Below are 22,837 nucleotides of genomic sequence, written 5' to 3'. Positions count from 1 at the left end.
GGGATGTCGGTCTCACAGATTCTGGTGCCGAGGATCTCGTCTCCGCTCTCAGTACAAACCCATCACTTACGGATCTGAACCTGAGTGGTAATAAACTGGGGGATTCAGGAGTGAAACTGGTGTCTGCGGCTCTGAGGAACCCGGAGTGTAAAATACAGAGACTGGGGTAAGTACCAGACTGTGGGAGATTGTGTTTACAGTCACTGGGTGTCTGACACTGAACATTAATGTGATCAGTAATTGTGTTACTGATAAACACTGGGGATTTGTACCGTCTCCTGTCTCTCTGTGTCCTTCACCCTCACTCTCTCTCATCTCCAGGCTGAGGGATGTCGGTCTCACAGATTCTGGTGCCGAGGATCTCGTCTCCGCTCTCAGTACAAACCCATCACTTACGGATCTGAACCTGAGTGGTAATAAACTGGGGGATTCAGGAGTGAAACTGGTGTCTGCGGCTCTGAGGAACCCGGAGTGTAAAATACAGAGACTGGGGTAAGTACCAGACTGTGGGAGATTGTGTTTACAGTCACTGGGTGTCTGACACTGAACATTAATGTGATCAGTAATTGTGTTACTGATAAACACTGGGGATTTGTACCGTCTCCTGTCTCTCTGTGTCCTTCACCCTCACTCTCTCTCATCTCCAGGCTGGGGTATGTCGGTCTCACAGATTCTGGTGCCGAGGATCTCGTCTCCGCTCTCAGTACAAACCCATCACTTACGGATCTGAGACTGGCATCAAACTCGCTCACAGACGGATCTGTGCCCGCTGTCCGCCGCCTCATACTGACCCTCCCGAGTCTGAAGCGGATCCTATGAGTGTTTGTGTTAATGTTCAATGTGCTATAATATCAGCGGATCCGCGGGTTTTCTGGTGATATTTGTCTGTGAGTGTTGTTGAAACATTAACCCCGGTCCCCTGTTACTGACACTGTTGTGTGATCTGTTTATTTCATCTTTGTTCTTCCATCTGTTTCAGACTGACGAGTAATTAATTCAGTGAGACTGGAACTGAAGTTTTGCCCGGATACCAGAGCCGGAGGTCTTGTGTGACTGTGAACTTCCGAATGTGAGAAAAATCCTCATTGACGGGACGGGGACATTTTGGCCGACTTCCTGGCATCGCCTTTAATGGCCGCCTTCCCCTTTAAGGGCCACGCTTCAGGTAATTCCCAACTTCTGAAACGACGCTGGCTCCAGCCGAGCACTCTGTGACGTAAGAGGAGGTCCCGCACCCACGTGACTCCGCCGCCTGTCCGGTGACGCTGCATCCGCCGTGTTGTTTGCTCTCGGGAGATCCGGCGGAATTTCACACACAGGAAGAGCCCGGGGGGCCGGTGCTCAGACTGAGAAACCAGTATCCGGTTGTGGGATTATCCGGGGAGAGAATCTTTTTGCGCACTTTGGGCAGAGGACGCTGCATTCGACAGTCTGGCCAATATAATGACGTTAAATTGGCAAATCCCTCGGCAGTGACCCTGGATCAGCAGCGATCTCGGACACGGCCCTGAAGTGTGATTTTCTGACCGCCGGTTCCCGGATGCGAAGTGTCGGTGAGAAACGGGACTGAGGATTCAACCTGTCACTCGTTGTCGCCGGTCAGTTAATTGTGTGTGACTGTGGGGGAATCGGGGGCAGCTTATTCATTCCCGCTCGTCCATGCGCTCTCCTTTCTCCCTCGCTCACTCTCCTTTCTCCCTCGCCCACTCTCCTTTCTCGCTCGCTCACTCTCCTTGCTCCCTCGCCCACTCTCCTTTCTCCCTCGCCCACTCTCCTTTCTCTCTCGCCCACTCTCCTTGCTCCCTCGCCCACTCTCCTTTATCCCTCGCCCACTCTCCTTTCTACCTCGCCCACTCTCCTTTCTCCCTCGCCCACTCTCCTTTCTCCCTCGCTCACTCTCCTTTCTCCCTCGCCCACTCCTTTCTCCCTCGCTCACTCTCCTTTCTCCCTCGCCCACTCTCCTTTCTCTCTCGCCCACTCTCCTTGCTCCCTCGCCCACTCTCCTTTCTCTCTCGCCCACTCTCCTTGCTCCCTCGCCCACTCTCCTTGCTTCCTCGCCCACTCTCCTTGCTCCCTCGCCCACTCTCCTTGCTCCCTCGCCCACTCTCCTTGCTCCCTCGCCCACTCTCCTTGCTACCTCGCCCACTCTCCTTGCTCCCTCGCCCACTCTCCTTTCTCCCTCGCCCACTCTCCTTGCTCCCTCGCCCACTCTCCTTGCTCCCTCGCCCACTCTCCTTGCTCCCTCGCCCACTCTCCTTGCTCCCTCGCCCACTCTCCTTTCTCCCTCGTCCACTCTCCTTTCTCCCTCGCCCACTCTCCTTACCCGCCTCATCCAAGCGCATCTGTGCGCCGACCCTCCGCTTCCACCCCGGCCCCTCCATGTTCCATCTAAACATCTCTAAGATTGCCCACTGCATCTGTCTCAACCGGCATCCCCTGCAGTGAATCCGAGGCACCCACCGCAGACTGTTTTGAAAAAAATACGCAAACTGTCACATCTCCTTTGAATAATTCCATTTTATCTTAAATTTCTGACCCCTGCTATTTGACATTGCAAAAGATATACCCACCGTCCACTCCAGGTGTGCCTGAAAACCCTCTATTAGATCAACCGACAGCCTCCAAGCTTGCCCGAAGCTCTCGTTATAGCACATGCACTTTGATCCAAGGCTGTATCCTGCTAAATTTCGTCTGCATCCTCCGCAAAGTCGCGACATCTTTCCTGCATCTCCTCCTTCCGCAGCCGGTCTTGGCACCGTCCATGACGGAATTGTTTATAATCAGCTCCTGAGCAGCGACGGTGCCTGGGCCCTCAGATGAGAAGTCCAGTGTTCTGCGGTGTGAGATCGCCCATCGCTGCCAATACAACGGACTGGAGCGCCACCATCTGGCCGAACAGCGATGGTGCGTCTGCAATCGAAGTCCTGAGCGCCCATCACTGTCAAGCTGGGAGAGAAATTAGCGAACTGGTCTTCACCGCAAGAAACCGAGCGTTTAATGCTTTCCTTTCCCTCTAAGCTCTGTTCGCTTGAATGTTTGGGAACTACCGACCTACTTCAGAGTCTGTCTGTCCGCGCTTGGCCATATTCGAAGGAAGTGATAGGTGACGCCATTTTTAAGCTCTGACCTGAGAATCACCTTTCTGAGTTAGCGGCCCCATCCGGATTTCAGACCACACCGGTTAGTCTCCCGATACGGTGACACCATCCGAACTCCGAGACACTGCAGGCCAGTCATGATATGTGCACTACTGCGACCCCTAGCGCGTCAAGCGTGGGTGACAGCGATAAAACAAAAAGACGGACAGATATGCCATGTGAAGGGAGTGAATTCACCCAGGATTGAAGGTGAAACTGTTGGTGGATTGGTGGATAACTGTTTGTCAGGTTGGAGGTTGGTGACTAGCGGGGTGCCTCAGGGATCCGTATTGGGTCCAATGTTGTTTGTCATATACATTAATGATCTGGATGATGGGTTGGTAAATTGGATTAGTAAGTACGGAGATGATTCTAAGATATGTGGCGCTGTGGATAATGAAGTAGGTTTTCAAAGCTTGCAGAGAGATTCAGGCCATTTAGAAGAGTGGGCTGAAAGATGGCAGATGGAGTCTAATGCTAATAAGTGTGAGTTGCAACATTTTGGTATGAATAAACCAAATAGGACATACTTCGTAAAAGGTGCATTGAGGAATGCAGCAAAACAGAGTGATCTCGGAATAATGGTGCATAGTTCCCTGAATGTGGAATCTCACGTGGACCTGGTGATGAAGAAAGCTGTTGGTATGCTGGCCTTTGTAAAACACAACATTGAATTTAGGAGTTGGGATGTAACGTTAAGATTCTACAAGGCATTGGTAAGGCCATATTTGGAGTATTGTGTACAGATCTGGTCACCGAATCATAGGAAAAATAACAAAAAAATAGACAGAGAAGATTTACTAGAATGTTACCTGGGTTTCACCACCCAGTTACAGGGAAAGACCGAACAAGGTACGGCTTTATTCTTTGGAGCGTAGAAGGTTGAGGGGGACTTGATCGAGGTATTTAAAATAATGGGAAGATAGATCGAGTTGACGTGGATAGGTTTTTTCCATTGAGAGTAGGGGAGATTCAATCAAGAGGACATGATATGAGAGTTAGGAGGCAAAAGTTTAAGGGTAACACGAGGGGGAATTTCTTTACTCAGAGACTGGTCGCTGTGTGGAACAAGCTTCCAGTAGAAGTGGTAGAGGCAGGTTCGGTATTGTCATTTAAAGGAAAATTGGATAGGTATATGGACAGGAAAGGAATGGAGGGTTATGCGCTGAGTACAGGTCTGTGGGACGAGGTGTGAGTAAGCATTCGGCATGGATTAGAAGGGCCGAGATGGCCTGTTTCCATACTGTAATTGTTATATGGTTATCGATATTGTTAATCAATACATTAGCAAGCTAACACCAATGGTGGCAGTTCCAACAACAATTGATCAGTTGATTGGCAATCTCCTGAGAGACATTCAGTGCTCAGCCGACTCTGTCGCTGTAAATGAAGAACTGAAAGTGTTTCAAACATTTAAATCGTCATTGTCTACACCTGAATTAAGATTCACTGCTACAGATAAACCACTTATCCGAGACGTTAACGATAAACACAGGATGGAAGTGACACAGGAAAATATAGTCTGAGACCCTGTTTCCATTTATGTTGCGGAAATCTACAATCCAACACAATACTGCTTGATATCTTCCTGAATGAACACTAGGGGGCAGCATCAACCCCTCCTTGGACGCCGCAGCACATATTCTCCCGAGGTAGCGCACCAAATCTATGGCAGTTTCTTCTTCTGCCAGAGATTTCATTCTGCACAGTGATGGCCCCTCATTGAAAGAGTAATTTCAATAGCTGGAGTGGGCTGCTGTTTCCGGATGTGAAATAGTGACTTCAGGAAACATGGTTCCCGTTACCTCAGTGCAACGGGCAGAACTAAAGACAGGGTCGGAACTCCAATCAAGAACGGCCAAGCAGAACAAGAACTCATAAGTGACACAAAACTGCCGTCAGAAATTGACAGTCAAAGGCCACTCCAAAAAGAATAATGCGGAGTGGTGTGGAAATGACTCTGCGGGTAAGGGTGAGAAACGTGTAGCACGGGGAGGGGTAAACGATGGTAGGGTCCTCATTATTAACTGTATGTTAACTGCATATATAAAATGGCTTCTCTGCAGCGTTATAATGACGTGGTTTTTTTGTGGGTAACTGCTGAGGTAATGGTCTGTTTAGTCGGAATGTTTGGGTTATAATTGATAACGCAGCAACGAACCGACGGTACCAAAGTTGTTCCATTACCAACACCCCATAAGCTTTCTTAACTACCCTGTCTACCTGGGAGGTAACTTTCAGGGATCTGTGGGCATGTCCCCTGCCGCTTCTCCACACTACCTGGTAGCCCGCCATTTACTTTGTACTCTGCCTTGGAGTTTGTCCTTCCGAAGTGCACACCTCACACTTCCCCGGGTTGAACTCGGGTCCCCCTTTGATCAGCTACTGTTGGTGAAGCTGCGTGCGAGGATTCGCAGGGCAGCGGGAAGATCGACGACACCTGTTTACTGGCGTTCCCCCTGTCGTGGGTTTCGCCTTGGGTTACAAATATCTCCCTCAACACAACAGAATCAGCTCTGCATTGGAACTGAACCGAACTTTCTAACATCCCATCGTCAGACTGTAACTATTCCCAGCTGAGCTTGTCTTTGTTTGGCGAACTTTATCTGTACTCCTATGTCCGCATAATGCTGCTAACCTTTGATTACCTGGTTAATTTACTATATTTAGTAGTTACTAATAAAATAGTGACTGTTAACCGCAAACTAAAGTGCGTCCTATTGCTGCTGATAGTTTTACAGGGTTGCGAGCATGTAACAGGTACTCTCCCCAGGGTTGCGTGTACCTAACACCACGCAAACCACCGCCGCCGCGCTTGGCACAGCCTTCCTTTAACTTGCTCCAGCTAACCAATCCCAGAGGCCGGCTGGTCGCTAGTCGGAGCTCTTCTTCGTGAATTGCCCCGAAACTCTGGCTTTGAAAATCTCCATCGCCGCCCCTCTTAGGCGCTCCCTGCCGCAGATTGTACAACACGAACCGCTCTCTCCACTCGCCCTCTCTCTCCACTCTCCGACCTCTCCTCCCGCAAACCCCTCCCCTCGTCCCTAACGCACACCCTCCTCCCACGAACCCCGCCCTCTATTTCCTCACATCCCGCCCACCTCCCACTGACCCCGCCCTCTCATCCCACTGACACCATCCACACCTCGCAGTGATTCCCCTCCACACGCCACCTCGAACCGCGCCCCCTCCCCTTGTCTCCGTGACCGCCTGCCTCCGATTGGATCTCCGTCAGACTGTAGTTCAACGGCCCGCGAACTTCCGAAATTATACACTCCCCCTCCGACATCCACACTAGCTGCCCCGCAGCGTTGCCCCCGCCCCCAGCATCCGAAAGAGGGGATGGTTATAGACGACCAGACGACCAATCGGATCAACGCGTTTTATTAGCGAAAAGCTTGTGCGTCGAACAGCTGACGGTTCAGGTGGCCTCAGCGAGCTGGAGAGGTGGGTCTGCTGGTATTCCGGGAGCGCGGGACGTGTCGGAGAGTTGGCGGGGGGGAGGTGGGTGTGTAGGGTCTGGGGGAGGTGGGAGAGTGTCTGGGATCTGTGGACAGGAAGAACCAAACCCCGCATTAAACTGTGGGTAGCTGAAGGGTGTCCCAACTACCCCGTGTGATGAGCTTTGTAGGGAGGGAGGGGAATATTCCCGAGGGGTGGGCCGCAAGCACAGCGAGGGGTTGGCATCGGTCAGGAAACTCTCGTTTCTCAGACCAAGGGTTCCAGCGGAGCGCAGTTACTGAAGTTTTCCTGGATCGCCACCAGAACTGGCAGCTTGTTACTGGGAACGAACACCTCCATGTGGACGAAGTTGTTGGGGTTTCCGATATCGACCTGTGGGCAGGGTCACTCGGTTAGTCATGGGAGTCCCGTCCGCTAACCCCTCCTTCCCACTGCCACCTCCGTGACCCGCGCTCCCGCGAGACTTCCCTCCACATCCCCGGCACTTCATCCCTCGCTGCTCCCCTCCCCGACTCCTTCAACCCTCCCTCCACTACATACCTCCCCGTCTCCGTCACCACTCCCTCCCCTACTCCTCTCCCCGACTCCTTCAACCCTCCCTCCACTACACACCTCCCCGTCTCCGTCACCACTCCCTCCCCTACACCTCTCCCCGACTCCTTCAACCCTCCCTCCCCGACACCCCTCCCCGACTCCTTCAACCCTCCCTCCCCTACGCACCTCCCCGACTCCATCACCGCTTCCTCCCCTACACCCCTCCCCGTCTCTATCACCCCTCCCTACCCTACACTACCGCCCCGTTTTAATCGTCCCTTCCTCCTCCACATCCCTCACCGTCTTTGATAATCCTAACCTCCCTTACACCTCTCCCCGTCTCCGTCACCCTCTCCCTCCCCTAAACCCCTCTCCGACACCGTCACACGCTCCGTCCCCTGCACTTCTCCCCGTCTCTGACCCACCCCGTCCACTTCATTGTCATCCCGTCTCTCCCCTCTAACCCTCCCGGTCTCCGTCACCCCCTCCCTCCCCTAAACCACTGCTCGTCTCCGTCACCCCCTCCCTCCCCTAAACCCCTCTCCCACACCGTCACACGCTCCGTCCCCTGAACTTCTCCCCGTCTCTGACCCACCCCGTCCACTTCACTGTCATCCCCCTCTCTGCCCTCTAACCCTCCCGGTCTCCGTCACCTCCAACCTCCCCTGAACCTCTCCTCGTCTCGTCACCCACTCCAGCTCCTACATCTCCTGAAATCTCCGTCATGCACTCGCTCCACTACGTCCGTCCCCATCTCCATCTTACTCTCTCTCCCCAACCCCATCTACGTCCCTGGCAGACCTCCTGGTCTCCATTCCCCTCCCACCCATCCCCGTCTCCATTCCCCTGCCACACCCTCCTGGTCTCCATTCCCCTCCCACCCATCCCCGTCTCCATTCCCCTCCCACACCCTCCTGGTCTCCATTCTCCTCCCACCCCTCCCCGTCTACATTCCCCTCCCACCCCTCCCGTCTACATTCCCCTGCCAGAGCTGCTCCCTTCCCGTCTCTGTTAATCCTAACCGGCCCTACACCTCTCCCCTCCCACCCCCTCCCGGACTCCATTCCTCTCCCAGCTCCTCCGGGTCTCCATTTCCCTCCCAGCCCATCCTGGTCTCCAATCCCCTCCCGTCTTCATTCCCCTCCCACCCTCTCCCGGTCTCCATTCCCCTCCCACCGTCTCCCGGTCTCCTTTCCCCTCCCACACCCTCCCGGTCTCCTTTCCCCTCCCACCCGGTCTCTATTCCCCTCCCACCCCCTCCCGGACTCCATTCCCATCCCACCCTCTCCCGGTCTCCATTCCCCTCGCACACCCACCCGGTCTCCATTCCCCTCCCACATTCTCCCGGTCTCCATTCCCCTCCCACCGTCTCCCGGTCTCCTTTCCCCTCCCACACCCTCCCGGTCTCCTTTCCCCTCCCACCCTCTCCCGGACTCCATTCCCCTCTCACCCTCTCCCGGTCTCCATTCCCCTCCCACCCTCTCCCGGTCTCCTTTCCCCTCCCACCTCCTCCCGGTCTCCTTTCCCCTCCCACCCGGTCTCTATTCCCCTCCCACCCTCTCCCGGTCTCCATTCCCCTCCCACCCTCTCCCGGTCTCCTTTCCCCTCCCACCTCCTCCCGGTCTCCTTTCCCCTCCCACCCGGTCTCTATTCCCCTCCCACCCTCTCCCGGTCTCCATTCCCCTCGCACTCTCTCCCGGTCTCCATTCCCCTCCCACCCTCTCCCGGTCTCCATTCCCCTCCCACCCTCTCCCGGTCTCCTTTCCCCTCCCACCTCCTCCCGGTCTCCTTTCCCCTCCCACCCGGTCTCTATTCCCCTCCCACCCTCTCCCGGTCTCCATTCCCCTCGCACTCTCTCCCGGTCTCCATTCCCCTCCCACCCTCTCCCGGTCTCCTTTCCCCTCCCACCTCCTCCCGGTCTCCTTTCCCCTCCCACCCGGTCTCTATTCCCCTCCCACCCTCTCCCGGTCTCCATTCCCCTCCCACCCTCTCCCGGTCTCCTTTCCCCTCCCACCTCCTCCCGGTCTCCTTTCCCCTCCCACCCGGTCTCTATTCCCCTCCCACCCTCTCCCGGTCTCCATTCCCCTCGCACTCTCTCCCGGTCTCCATTCCCCTCCCACCCGGTCTCTATTCCCCTCCCACCCTCTCCCGGTCTCCATTCCCCTCGCACTCTCTCCCGGTCTCCATTCCCCTCCCACCCTCTCCCGGTCTGCTTTCCCCTCCCACCCCCTCCCGGTCTTCATTCCCCTCCCACCCTCTCCCGGTCTCCTTTTCCCTCCCACCCACTCCCGGTCTCCATTCCCCTCCCACCCCCTCCCGGTCTTCATTCCCCTCCCACCCTCTCCCGGTCTCCATTCCCCTCCCATCCCTCCCGGTCTCCATTCCCCTCCCACCGTCTCCCGGTCTCCATTCCCCTCCCACCCTCACCCGGTCTCCTTTCCCCTCCCACCCCCTCCCGGTCCCCATTCCCCTCCCACCCTCTCCCGGTCTCCTATCCCCTCCCACCCTCATCCGGTCTCCTTTCCCATCCCACCCCCTCCCGGTCTCCATTCCCCTCCCACCCTCTCCCGGTCTCCTATCCCCTCCCACCCTCTCCCGGTCTCCTTTCCCCTCCCACCCTCTCCCGGTCTCCTTTCCCCTCACACCCCCTCCCGGTCTCCATTCCCCTCCCACCCCCTCCCGGTCTCCTATCCCCTCCCACCCTCATCCGGTCTCCTATCCCCTCCCACCCTCTCCCGGTCTCCTATCCCCTCCCACCCTCATCCGGTCTCCTTTCCCATCCCACCCCCTCCCGGTCTCCATTCCCCTCCCACCCTCTCCCGGTCTCCTATCCCCTCCCACCCTCTCCCGGTCTCCTTTCCCCTCCCACCCTCTCCCGGTCTCCTTTCCCCTCACACCCCCTCCCGGTCTCCATCCCCCTCCGACCCTCTCCCGGTCTCCTTTCCCTTCCCACCCCCTCCCGGTCTCCATTCCCCTCCCACCCTCTCCCGGTCTCCATTCCCCTCCCATCCCTGCTCCCTTCCGGCTTCTGTGTGAATACTCGACCTTGATCAGCAGAAGTTTCCCCAGCATGATGGTCTGGTCCTGCTCACGGTACGTTTTCGCGACGAATATCTGCTCTAAGGCGTGGATGTGACTCTCCGCGTCGGATTTCACCTGGACAGGGACAACACAAACTTCTGTATCTCCCGGGGAGGACAGAGCGGGACGAGGAAGGGTGTCCGGAAGCGGGTGGCGGTACCATTTCTTTTTTACTTCTCCCCACTCCATTTCTCCGCTTTTCCTCGTTCCGTCTCTCGCCTTTCGCCACCTCGTACCCGTACTCCCCACTCTTCCTCGTCTCTCTCTGATCTATCATTTTATCCTCACTCCATCTACCTCTTCCCCCCTCTCAGCCTCCCCTGCTCTCTCACCCCCCTCACCGTCTCTCTCTTCCTCCTCTCTCCACCTCCCCTGCTCTATCACCCCCCTCACCGTCTCCCTTTTCCCTCTCTCTTCGATTCCGCTGCACTCTCACCCCCTCATCGTCTCCCTCTTCCCCCTCTCTTCGATTTCCCTGCTCTCTCACCACGCTTCAACGTCTCTCTCTCCTACCGCTCTCTCGCCCAGCCTTGCTCTTTCCCCCTCTTTCTGTGTGCCTCTATAATCTTTACCCTGGCCGGGCTTTTCTACATCTCTGTCGCTTCGTCACTGATCTTTCTCCCCTTCTCCTGCCCTGTCCTTCGCCTCACTCTCTGTTCCCTCATTCCACATTCCCTGCTCGTTCTCATACTTTTCCCGTCTCGCTCTCACTCTTCTCCCTCTCCCCGTCTGTATCCGTCTACAATCTCTCCGATTCCCCTGCTGGAACTCTCACCTTTCATCCGTGTCTCTACCTTCTTTCTCTCCCTCTCACTCTCTCTCTCTCGCTCTTCTCCCTCTCCCCGTCTGTATCCGTCTACAATCTCTCCAATTCCCCTGCTGGAACTCTCACCTTTAAATCCGTGTCTCTACCTTCTTTCTCTCCCTCTCACTCTCTCTCTCTCGCTCTTCTCCCTCTCCCCGTCTGTATCCGTCTACAATCTCTCCAATTCCCCTGCTGGAACTCTCACCTTTAAATCCGTGTCTCTACCTTCTTTCTCTCCCTCTCACTCTCTCTCTCTCGCTCGCGCACTCTACTTCTCGCTCTTTCCTTCTCTCTCCCTCTCCGTGCTCGAAAATTCCTCTGCCCTCCTTCCCCTATCTCGCCTGGCTCCCTGGCTCTCTGCCTCTCACGTTTCTCTGTTTTCCCTGCTCTTTCTCCCCGTATCGCTGTCTCTCTCCCGCATGTCCCCACTTCCCCTACTCTTTCTCCGCCCTCCCACCTCTCCCCACTTCCCCAGATCTATCCCCTCCCTCTCCCCGTCTCTCTCTCCCTCTCTCTCTACCTCCCCCCTCTCTCTCTCCCCCACTCTGTTCGATCTCCAATTACCCCGCCATTCCCCCACTCTTGCTATTTCTCCCTCTCTCCACTCCTGGCTCCTCCTCCTTCCACCTCCCTTTCTCCTACCTGCCCCCCGCATTCCGTTTCGTTCTCCAATTTTCCTCCCGCCCTCTAATCCAAACACTCACTCTCCCCCTTCTCCTCCTCCTTCCTTCCCTCTCTCGTCCCCCTCTCTTTCCCATCCCCCTTTCTTCCGTCTCCCTCTACCTCCCTCCTCTCTCCTCTCCCATATATCGCCCCCTCACAATTTTGCCGCACTCTCCCCCTTCATCCAGCCTCCGCCCTTTCACTGCCATTATCCCCCCCGGTCCTACGCTCAATCCTCTCCTCCCCCTGCTGCAAATGGACTTCCGCTGTCTATTCCGTACCTCTACTTCTCTACCCGTCTCTCGCAGACACATATATATCTACTTCGCGCTCTTTCCTTCTCTCTCCCTCTCCGTGCTCGAAAATTCCTCTGCCCTCCTTCCCCTATCTCGCCTGTAGATATATATATATACACATCACTATTTTATTCACTTTCTCACCCCCCTCTCTCTTCTTTCCCCCCGAGGAGGGCAGCTTAAGGGGTGTGGGAGTGGAGGAGTGTGGAGGACTGAGCCCGTGGGTCTGGAAGAGTTTGGAACAAACCTCATCTGCGACCTTATGGACCTCTGTCGTGGCCGGCTGTTCTTTTGTCCACACTGGTGCCATCTCTCTCCCTCTCTCTCTCTCGCCACTTGTCACGGCCGCTTTTAAAGATCTGGCCCCTCCCCCCACCCCTCCGACATGCCCCTCCCCCCGCTCAGCTATTTCCCCGCCCCGTTTTGCCCTCTCTCAGGCTCTTCCCTTCCGCTTGGGGCATGGAACCTAACCCTGGCCCCTTACGGATGTGACCTACTCACAGGAAAGGTGTACAGAGCATAGGGAACATTCACAAAGGTTTCTTGTGTCTGCGGGGCCTGTGGTTTCAGGAAACATTGAATGGGTTAGGATTCTAATGAACGTAGAAGATTGAGAGGGGATTTGATGGAGGCTCACTGGCTTTATCCGCTGTGGTTGGGTGGGGCTGCAACCAATGATCAAAGGTTAAGGGTGAAAGGTGAGAAGTTTAAGGGGAACGTGAGGGGGAACGCCTTCACTCAGAAGGTCGTGAGAGTGTGGAATGATCCGCGAGCACGACTGGTCCGTGAGAGCTCGATTCCAACGTTTAGGCGATGTTTGCACGGGTACACGGATAGGAGGCTTCCGGGGGTCTATGATCCAGCTGCAGCGGGCTGGGATAATGCAGCTTAAATGGTTTCCGCATGGGCTAGATGGGCCGAAGGGCGTCCCAGTAAGTCGTGTTTCTCTGTGACTCTATGAGTAGAGTCCCAGAGCCACCAAGCGCCTCTCCTCTGCAAACTTTGCATCAAAGCATCGATCTTGATCCGTCGTGTCGTTGTGGCCATTCAGTTATGTCCTTCAGCCAGACCGTTCTTCTGTGGTGGACTCGTCACTCTGGCATGAGTGGACACACACACAAGTCCCCACTGGCCCTGCTATAAAACTGTGAGTTTTTCTGACCGATCTCCTTGTTCGGTCTCCGTTGTCCCACACCTTCCCGTGGGTCCCAACACTCAATCAGTGTCCACTAGAGTTGTCTCCTGGTGTTTCTGAGGGGTGTCTCTCCAGACCTGACTTTTATCCCTACTCACGGGGTCTCAGCTATCAATCAATTTTGAATGACTGTGTCCATCAAACCGGCCCACTCCGGCTGACCACTGAGGAATGTTAATGAACAGAATGGTATAGGATCAATTACCCTCTCAGAAGTCATAATACGGTAAATCAACAAGCCTCTCTCCCCTCTCTTATCTGTAGCAGATGTTGTTGAATGTTTCCTCCTCATCGCTCTCTCTCATGAGCAGCATAGCAACAGTAATGGTTCGTGATTCTCAAAGGGGGGGGGGATGTGGGCAACTCTGCACCCCATGGTCAATCAGATCTGTTCAAAACACTCCAAGTACTCTCAGACCTCATCCTCAGTAATCGACTCCACCGTCTTCCCGAATTCTGGGGTCAGACTAATTGTTTACTGTCTTCTGCCTCTGTCCCTTCTTGATGTGTGAAGCGATATTTGCAATTTTCCAGTTTTTCGCAACCATTCCAGAACCTACTGATTCTTGAAAGACCGTTACTGGTGCCTTTGCAATCTCTTCAGCTACCTGTTTCTGAGCGCCGTGGTATACACCATCTAGTCCAGGTTGATTATTTGCACTCAGACATATCAGTTTCCCAAGAATCCTCTATCTACTTCTGGTAATTTCACTCATGCCATGATCTCTGACACCCAACACCTCCACCTAACGTGTAAGGATGGGCAAAGGAGGGGCTGATGGAGTCCAATCTCGGGAAATGAATGCTCATGCACTTTGGTTGAAGAAATGAAACGGTGACTATTTTCTAAATCGAGAGGAAATACAAAAGCTGAGGTGCAAAGTGACTCGGGAGACCTTGTGCAGGATTCCTCCGAGGTGAATTTGCAGGTCGACTCTGTGCTGAAGGAGGCGATTTTAGTATTAATAAAATATAGAGCCATAGCACCGTGTCTTGTGATCTTGTGAACCGTAGAACATTGCAGCACAGAAACAGGTCTTTTGGTCCTTCTTGGCTGTGCCGAACCATTCCTCTGCCTAGTCCCACTGACCTGCACCGGGGCCATATCCATCCATACCACTCTCATCCAAGTTTTTATTAAATGTCAAAAGTTAGCCCGCATTCACCACTTCATCTGGCAGCTCATTCAACACTCCCACCACTCTCTGCGTGAAGAACCCCCCCCCCCCAATGTTCCCTTTAAAGATTTCCCCCTTCACCCTTAACCCATGACCTCTGTTTTTTTTTCTCCCCTGGCCTCAGTGGAAAAAGCCTGCTCGTATTCCCTCTATCTATACCCATCCTAATTTTATACACCTCTATCAAATCACCCCTCATTCTCCTACGCTGCAGGGAATAAAGTCCTAACCTATTCAACCTTTCTCTGTAACTCAGTTTCGCAAATCCCAGCAACATCATTGTAAACCTTCTCTGCACTCGTTCAACCTTATTAATATCCTTCCTGTAATTAGGTGGCCAAAACTCTTCACAATGCTTCAAATTTGGTCTCACCAATGTCTTATACAACATCACCATTACATTCCAACTCTTATACTCAATACTTCGAATTATAAAGGCCAATGTACCAAAAGCTCTCTTTACAACCCTATATACGAGTGATGCCACTTTTAGGGAATTATGTATCTGTACTCCCAGATCCCCCTGTTCTACTGCACTCCTCAGTGTCTACCATTTACCTTCTCTGTTCTACCTTTGTTTGACCTTCCGAAGTGCAATATCTCACACTTGTCCGCATTAAATTCCATCTGCCATTTCTCAGCTTATTCCTCCAACTGGTCCAAATCCCTCTGCAAGCTTTGAAAACCTTCCTCTCTGTCCACTACACCTCCAATCTTTGTATCATCAGCAAACTTGCTGATTCAATTTGCCACATGATCATCAGGGTCATTGATATAGATGACAAATAACAATGGACCCAGCACTGATCCCTGTGGCAAACCACTAGTCACACAAAAAAGCAGCAATGTAAATTGGAGACTGTATAAAACAGTGTGAGGCCTCAGTCGCAGTACTGTTAGCAGTGTGGGGCCCATCATCGAAGAAACGATGTACTGGAACAGGAGGGGTTTGAAAAGAGATTCGCGGAAATAAATTCAGGATAGAATGGCTAATCATATCAAGAGCGTTTGATGGTTCTGGGCCGGTATTCAATGGAGTTCAGGGGAAGGAAATAGGTGATAATCCAATTCGAACATATGGAATGCCGACAGGCATTGTGAGAAAGCATGTTGCAAGGATGTATCCTACGGTGGCCGTGACCGGACACGAGGAGAAAGCAGGACAATAGGGCAGAGAAGAAAATTGAATCGGCCATGATGAAATGGCGAAACAGAATGACGGGAACAAGTAGCCTCATTCTGCTCCAAAATCTATAGTGGGGGGGGGGGGTCTAAGACCATAGGATACAGATAGAGTGGATGTGGAGAGGATGTTTCCTGTAGTGGGGGAGTCTAGGACCAGAGGACACAGATAGAGTGGATGTGGAGAGGATGTTTCCTACAGTGGTGTAGTCTAGGACCAGAGGACACAGATAGAGTGGATGTGGAGAGGATGTTTCCTATAGTGGGGGAGTCTAGGACCAGAGGACACAGATAGAGTGGATGTGGAGAGGATGTTTCCTATAGTGGGGGAGTCTAGGACCAGAGGACTCAGATAGAGCGGATGTGGAGAGGAGGTTTCCCACACTGGTTGAGTCTAGGACCAGAGGACACAGATAGAGTGGATGTGGAGAGGATGTTTCCTATCGTGTGGTGAATGGGACCAGAGGACACAGATAGAGTGGATGTGGAGAGGATGTTTCCTGTAGTGGGGGAGGCTAGGACCAGAGGACACTGATAGAGTGGGTGTAGAGAGGATGTTTCCCGCACTGGTTGAGTCTAGGACTAGAGGACACTGCCACAGAACGGAAGCGCGTCCTTTTTGAAATGGGGGAGCAGACTCCCCACGGCTTGTCAAGCAACAAGACCTTGAAAATAAACAAAAATGCTTGCTTTAGTGGCCATTGATAGGAGTTCCAAAGAGCCACAACCTGCCCAAATAAAGCAAAAGAAAAAGATGTATTTCGGATGTATTGACAACCGAGCAGGCTGATGCGATACAGACCCCACAGAAACCATCACCACTGATTCCAGAACACCTCTTAACAGGTGAGAAAATCTCAACGTGGAAACAGGCCCGCAGGGATACAAATACCATCACGTCGAGAAGAAGCTTCAAACTGGGCCTCTGATTTCCTGATCACCGCTCCCACTGCAGACAACAGTCTGGCTGGAAATAAAGATCCGAAAAATATAATAACAATATTATGTTTCTGTGTGGGTATATTTTCAGGTTGTTGCCTTCAGTCCAACCAGTGAGCCGAGGGACATTTGGCTGTATTGGAGTTATGGGTTAGAGATAGGGCTAGTTCCTGATGTAGGATCTTGGCCCGAAAGGTCGACCATTTACTCCTTTCCATATCTGCTGCCTGGCCTGCTGAGTTCTTTCGGAGTTTTGTTCCTTCGTGCTTCTGCATCAGCAGATCTTCTCCATGATTAGGACGTGCGGGTTGTTTTTCTGTGAATCTCGGAGCGCCGTGTCTGTGTGCGAGCATCGGCCCTGTATGTAGGACGGGTTCCAACAGGCAGGCATTCCGCAGAACAGGATGCGGCCTCTCCGCTGAGGTCCGGTCCAACCGGCTCCACTTTCCCCGCTCACGTTCAGCTGTGAGCAAAGTTCTCATTATACTATATTTAACCATTTATGCTTTCAGCAGAAAGCGATAGACTCCAGGATGGGATGGAATATAGAATGAGATGCAAGGCTATTGTTACAGCTGCTGCCCAACTTTCCGCGTGTTTCACGATTCCTTAAAATAAATCAGTCTGAGACATTCTCCTTTCTGAGCCGCATGGTTATTCGGTGTCATTGCTTCTTACAGAGAGAGCGAGAGCGAGCGGTGACGGGACCCTGTCCCTGGGAATTTGAGACCTGTACCGAAAGGATAGTTTGCAATGAACTGAGGAGGACCAGTAGCCGAGTTGACTGCTCCTTTCAAAGGATGCCGCCCGACCTGGGAGTTCATGCAACTTGTTTATAACATAACTCACCCCATTCTCCTGCATTGCCAGGACTATAACATAACTTTCTGTTGGAGGTACATGGGGGAGGTACGACCTGGACAGAAGTGATGAGTTAGACCTGAACCCCAGGGGGACTAATATCCTGGTAGAGAGGTTCGGTACAGCTGTTGGGCAGGGGGCGGGTTTAAACGAATTTGTCAGGGGGACTTGAACTGGTGCGATGGGTCTGAGAAAGGGGCAGTTGGTTTAACAAACAGATGTACTGTGTCTGGGATTCTGGCAGGGAAAGTCTGATCACAGGGCAGTCTTGCAGTCACCAGGATCCGTTTCATAACAAATACGGGACAAAATCAAAAAGGGTGAGATGTTTTAATGCACGCAGTGTGTGAAATAAGGCAGATGATCTTTCGAACTGCTAGGATCGGCACGGATAACGTTGTGGACGTGATTGACCCGTGGCCGAAAGTAGATTACCGCTGGGAGCTTGAAGGCCAAAGATGCAGATTGTATCATAAGGTCAGGCTGGCAGGCAGGGGGTGCGGGGCGGCTCTGTGTTCACAGGATGAAATTCAATCATTACACAGAAGTGACATAGGGTTGGAGAATCGTTGTGGGTCGGGCAAAGGTTCTGCAAAAGCTAAAAAGACTCAGAGGGTGGTTATACACAGACCTTCAAAGACGATCCAAGGCGTGATGAAACGGGAGACAGGAATTGCGTGAACAATGGTCACGGCGGTTTTCAGTTGCCACTTTGGTGCGTGGCGACTTCAGAGCCCACGAAGGGATCAACTATTCCGGATATCATCATCCAGCTTGTTTGTACGTCTTGAAGTAATTGAGCATAGTTGGACGGATGTCCTGGGCTGAAGGGTGAGTTCCGTTCCGGTCAAGTATCGAGACCAAGTCTGCTTATATCACCATATCATGGGTTTCAAAATTAACATGTAACTTAGTTAGGTCCGGCCCGCGGATTGAGATTCCCGTTGGGACAATGGCCAGTTAGGATTGTTACGTACCCCATAACTAGGTGTCTGGCAAAGATAGAAGTGTCCGTTGGAGTCTGCTGGTACTATTTTCAAACAGTGTTTATTAGTAAAATATACAAATAAATGTCAATACAAATATAGATACAAATACAAACAAACAAATACAAATGTCAATACGAATTATAGGAAAGATAGAGAGAGTGCAGAGACGATTTACTAGGATGTTACCTGGGTTTCAGCACTTAAGTTACAGAGAAAGGTTGAACAAGTCTGACTAATCTGTTGGAGTTTCTTGAGGGTGTAACAGGGATGTTAGACGAGGGTAAGCCAGTGGATGTTGTGTACCTAGATTTTCAGAAGGCTTTCGATAAGGTGCCACATAGGAGATTGGAGAGTAAAATCAGAGCTCATGGCATTGGGGGCAGGGTTTCAACATGGATAGAAAACTGGTTGACAGATAGAAAGCAAAGGGTAGCAGTGAATGGGTGTTTCTCGGACTGGCTGGAGGTGACTAGTGGGGTACCACAGGGCTCTGTATTGGGACCACAGCTCTTTACGATTTATGTCAACGATTTAGATGAGGGCATTGAAAACTATATCAGCAAGTTTGCTGACGATACTAAACTGGGTGGCAGTGTGACATGCGAAGAGGACGTTAGGAGAATACAGGGAGACTTGGAAAGGCTGGGTGAGTGGGCAGATACTTGGCAGATGTCATTCAATGTGAATAAATGTGAAGTTATCCACTTTGGAAGCAGGAACAAGAGGGCAGAGTATTGTCTGAACGGTGTCGAGTTAGGTAAGGGAGAAATGCAAAGAGACCTAGGAGTCCTAATTCACCAGTCAATGAAGGTGAATGAGCAAGTGCAACAGGCAGTGAAGAGGGCAAATGGAATGTTGGCCTTTGTTACAAGGGGAATTGAGTACAAGAGCAAGGATGTCCTTTTGCATTTGTACAGGGCCCGGGTGAGACCACACCTGGAATATTGTGTACAGTTTTGGTCTCCAGGTTTGAGGAAGGACATTCTGGCAATTGAGGAAGTGCAGCATAGATTCACTAGGTTGATTCCTGGGATGGCAGGACAGAGAGATTGGAGAGATTGGGCTTGTACACACTGGAATTGAGGAGATTGAGAGGGGATCTGATTGAAACGTTTAAGATAATTAAAGGATTTGATAGGATTGAGGCAGGAAATATGTTCCAGGTGTTGGGAGAGTCCAATACCCGAGGGCATGGATTGAGAATAAGAGGTCAGTTATTTAAAACAGAGTTGAGGAAGAACTTATTCTCCCAGAGAGTTGTGGAGATGTGGAATGCACTGCCTCGGAAGACGGTGGTGGCCAATTCTCTGGATGCTTTCAAGAAGGAGCTGGATAGATATCTGATGGATAGGGGAATCAAGGGATATGGGGACAAGGCAGGGACTGGGTATTGATAGTGAATGATCAGCCATGATCTCAGAATGGCGGTGCAGACTCGAGGGGCCGAATGGTCTACTTCTGCACCTATTGTCTATTGTCTATTGTCTAAGTTAGGTCTCTATTCATTGGAGCGTAGAAGGTTGAGGGGGGATTTGATCGAGGTATTTAAAATTTTGAGAGGGATAGATAGAGGTGACGTGAATTGGCTGTTTCCATTGAGAGTAGGGGAGATTCAAACGAGTGGACATGATTTGAGAGTTAGGGAGCAGAAGTTTAAGGGAAACACGAGGGGGTATTTCTTTACTCAGAGAGTGATAGCTGTGTGGAATGAGCTTCCTGTAGAAGTAGTAGAGGCCAGTTCAGTTGTGTCATTTAAGGTAAAATTGGATGGGTATATGGACAGGAAAGGAGTGGAGGGTTATGGGCTGAGTGCGGGTAGGTGGGACTAGGTGAGATTAAGAGTTTGTCACGGACGGTGGGCCGAGATGGCCTGTTTCCGTGCTGTGATTGTTATATGCTTATATGTTATATACAGATAATACACGTTAGCAATACTAAGCCTAATGTGGGTATAATAATAATCAATAATAAACAAGCTCTACTGAATTGTCAAATGGAAATATAAAATTCAGATCAGTTCATTCGTGCTGAGGTAGTTGTTGGTCGATGTGTTGTAAGTGTTGGAGAGAGAGAGAGAGAGAGGGTGATCAAACAGTGACAGCTATTGTCTTTCAAACCTTCCTTTATTTTCTTGATCCGTCGATGTGTTGTGGCCATTCAGGTATGACCACTGTCTCCTTTAGCTAGACCGTTCTTCTATGCTGGACTCGTCACCCATGCAAGTAGGACACACACACAAGCCCCCACCGGCCTCGCTTTAAACACTGTGAGTTAAAATTGACCGATCCTTCGTTCGGTCTCCGATGCCCCACACTTTTCTCGCGGGTTCCAACACTTAAGCAGTGCTCACTAGTGTCTCTTGGTGCGTCTCAGTCCGCCCACGTCCTCACCAATTCTACTCCATTGTTGCCTAACAACATCCGATGGGTTTTGATGAAACTCCCCTCCCCCACCATCCTTCTGAATTTAGTTGACATATTTTATTGTGTACAGCTCTGGTCACCGAATTATAGGAAAGATGTCAACAAAATAGAGAGAGTACAGAGGAGATTTACTAGAATGTTACCTGGGTTCCAGCACCTAAGTCACAGGGAAAGGTTGAACAAGTTAGGTCTTTATTCTTTGGAGCGTAGAAGGTTGAGGGGGGACTTGATAGAGGCATTTAAAATTATGAGGGGGATAGATAGAGTTGACGTGGATAGGCTTTTTCCATTGAGAGTAGGGGAGATTCAAACAAGAGGACATGAGAGTTTAGGGGAAAGAGTTTAAGGGTAACAGGAGGGGGAATTTCTTTACTCAGAGAGTGGTAGATGTGTGGAATGAGCTTCCAGCTGAAGTGGTAGAGGCAGGTTCGATATTGTTATTTAAAGTAAAATTGGATAAGTATATGGACAGGAAAGGAATGGAGGGTTATGGGCTGAGTGCGTGTCAGTGGGTCTAGTTGAGAGGAAGCGTTCGGCACGGGCAAAAATGTCTGTTTTCGTTCTGTAATTGTTATATGGTTGTATGGTAAATGGTAGAGCATTGCGGAATGCAGTAGAACTGAGTGATCTAGGAATAATGGGGCATAGTTCCTTGAAGGTGGAATCTCATGTGGATAGGGTGGTGAAGAAAGCTTTTGGTATGCTGGCGTTTATAAATCAGTGCATTGAGTTTTGGAGTTGGGATGTCGTGTTAAAAATTACACAAGGCATTGATGAGGCCAGATTTTATTTACAAGTATTGTGTTCAGTTCTGGTCACTGAATTATAGGAAAGAAGTCAACAAAAGAGAGAGAATAACTCTCAACTCATGTCCTCTTGTTTGAATCTCCCCTACTCTCAATGGAAAAAGCCTATCTACGTCAACTCTATCTATCCCCCTTATAATTTTAAGTACCTCTATCAAGTACCCCCTCAACCTTCTACGCTCCAAAGCATAAAGAACTAACTTGTTCAGCCTTTCTCTGTAACTTAGGTGCTGAAACCCAGGAAACATTCTCGTAAATCTCTTCGGCACAGCATTTTCTGTTGTCCTTGTAACATTCTTTAGAGACTGCCTAGAATTTTCCAAGCACACAGCCCTCTATTTTTGAAAGCTCCCTGTACCTATCTAATAGACTTTTGATAGACGCTAATGTATCCCTCCACCACCGTCGCTCGGAGTGCGTTCCACCACTCTCTGTGTGAAATCTCTACCTCTCACCAACTTCTGTACCGATTTCCAAACACCTCAAAGCTCTACCCCCTCGTGGTCGTCATTTCAGACCTGAGAAAAAGCCTCTGGCTATCGACACGATCAATTCCCCTCATAATCTTGCACACCTCTGTCAGCTGAACTCTCATCCTCCGTCCCTCCAAGGAGAAAAGGTCAAGTAGACTCAACCCATTCTCATAAGTTACGCCCTCCAATACTAGCAAAATCCTTGTAATCTCCTCGGCACTCTCTCTGTAATATCCAAATTGTTCCTCAAGCGAGGTGACCAGAACTGACCACAGTACTCCAAGTAGGGTCTGACCAAGGTCTTGTATAGATGTAACATCACCTCACGGCTCTTGAACTCCATCCCACGGTTGATGAATGCCAATTCACCACACACCTTCTTAACATCACTCAGCCTGCGCAGCAGCTTTGAGTGTCCTATCGACACAGACCCAAGATCTCCCTGATTATCCACACTGCCAAGAGACTTACCATTAATACTGCATTCTGCCATCATATTTGACCCACCAAATGAAAACAGTTCACAGTTATCTGGGATGAAGTCCATCTGACGCTGCTCAGCCCGGTTCCGCATCCTGTCGATGTCCCGCTGTAAACTCTGACAGCCCTCCAGGCTGCCTACCCTCAATTTCTCTGTCATCTGCAAACCTACTAAACCACCCTTTTACTTCTTCATCCAGGTCATTTATTAAGAAATCACAAAGAGGAGGAGTCCCACAGCAGATGCCTGCGGAACACCACTTGTCACCGACATCCATGCAGAAAACAAACCATATACAACCACCCTTTCCCTTCCATGTGCACGCCGATTCT

The 22,837-nt window shown here is 51.4% G+C and overlaps 1 long non-coding RNA gene across 1 annotated transcript; it reads left to right on the top strand.

Moving 5' to 3' along the window:
• Nucleotides 1–736, top strand: LOC132387411 (uncharacterized). The gene is made up of 3 exons (XR_009509882.1): nt 1–166; nt 322–492; nt 648–736. It is a non-coding gene; the product is annotated as an uncharacterized LOC132387411 (long non-coding RNA).
• The last annotated feature ends 22,101 nt before the right edge of the window (nt 737–22,837 follow it).

This window comes from Hypanus sabinus, unplaced genomic scaffold (assembly GCF_030144855.1).
Source record: "Hypanus sabinus isolate sHypSab1 unplaced genomic scaffold, sHypSab1.hap1 scaffold_1830, whole genome shotgun sequence".
Lineage (NCBI taxonomy): Eukaryota > Metazoa > Chordata > Chondrichthyes > Myliobatiformes > Dasyatidae > Hypanus > Hypanus sabinus.
This window is presented reverse-complemented; position numbering and strand designations above follow the sequence as displayed.